This window comes from Myodes glareolus, chromosome 9 (genome assembly GCF_982192425.1).
Source record: "Myodes glareolus chromosome 9, mMyoGla1.1, whole genome shotgun sequence".
Lineage (NCBI taxonomy): Eukaryota > Metazoa > Chordata > Mammalia > Rodentia > Cricetidae > Myodes > Myodes glareolus.
In genome coordinates, this window is record NC_142034.1 from 40432574 (window position 1) to 40433775 (window position 1202).

The following is a 1202-nucleotide window of genomic DNA, read 5'->3' on the forward strand; positions in this document are numbered from 1 at the left end:
CTTTTTCGATTAGTCCAGAGTAGAAAAGTCTAGAAGCAACAGATAAAGGAGAATTCCACCAGAGAAGTCCAGGTGGGAGAGGTGGCTGATATGAGAACAGTTCTGTCTTACGGCTGCTTAGTTTAGGCTAGCCTGACACACTGGAGATGGGTGAGCCTGATTACAGTTTTTCTCAACTGAACTAGACTAGTAGCTGTGTCCACCACTAGCATAAGCCAGTTAGTATTTAGTGAGAACTGCGTACTGGACGGTTAATGATGTCTTAGTAGTCTCTGCCCTTGTCCAGGAGGCCATGTGTCCATGAGCCTCTCTGATTTGAATGTCAGCTAACTCAGCAGCCCTGTGTCCTTGGACAAGCCACTCTGGCCCAAGTTGTCTCATCTATAAAACCTGCTTTAACACCACTGGGTTAATACAGAAAACTCTTAGGACCCTGCCTGACACATGGTAGGCTGTTAGTCATTGTGAGCGGTTATCGTTCCCTGGGCAGAATGTTCATTGCCAGATGTTTAAAGAATACCTACCATGTGATTCATGTTTTGGGAATTCAAAGATAAGTATCTGACCTCAGAGCACAAAGCAAATGCTAAGCTTATGATTGAATAAGTTGAATTAAGAAGCTCTTAGTCTACTGTGGGAGATAAATGAATTATCATGAAGTATGATAAGCAGTTGGGTAGGAATAAAATTCAATGATTGTAGCACAGAAAAGGAACAGCATGTGTGCCCATGCCTCTCTATCAGGAGGTCTTTTCACATGGGCTCCCACATGATTCTCAGCTTTATTAAATTGGGGCTATGTTTATAGATAAGACTTATGATTCCTAATGAGTCAGTCATTCATTACAGTTCTGTTTATATCCAAACTTTTCTGAATCAATTTTATCTTTTCTGTACATTCTGCTTCAGGGGATGTGGTACTAAGCCCAGTTCACTCATTGTATTGTCCTCCTTGCCCTAAGTTTAAGTTTGAACTATTCCTTAGTTCTGAGTCCTGGATGTTTTTGATCTGAGAGTACGCCCTCAGACCCCTCTTTTCTTAGCAGGAGTGGAGGCTCAACAAGCAGCTGGAGGTGGTTTGGTTACTATGGGGTTTTGTTTTTTTTTTTTGGCACTTTGAGAGAAGTATGGATTTGAGGGTTCGCTCTATACAGCCCCTCATACACTGAGACGTAATCTTTTCTTCCTGCCTTGTTATCCAG

General features: G+C 42.2%; 1 protein-coding gene across 8 annotated transcripts in view; it reads left to right on the forward strand.

Annotated features, from left to right (window-relative positions):
- Positions 1 to 1202, forward strand: part of Rffl (ring finger and FYVE like domain containing E3 ubiquitin protein ligase) — a 67017-nt gene that overhangs the window by 63379 nt on the left and 2436 nt on the right. The gene's annotated exons all lie outside the window — the stretch shown is intronic.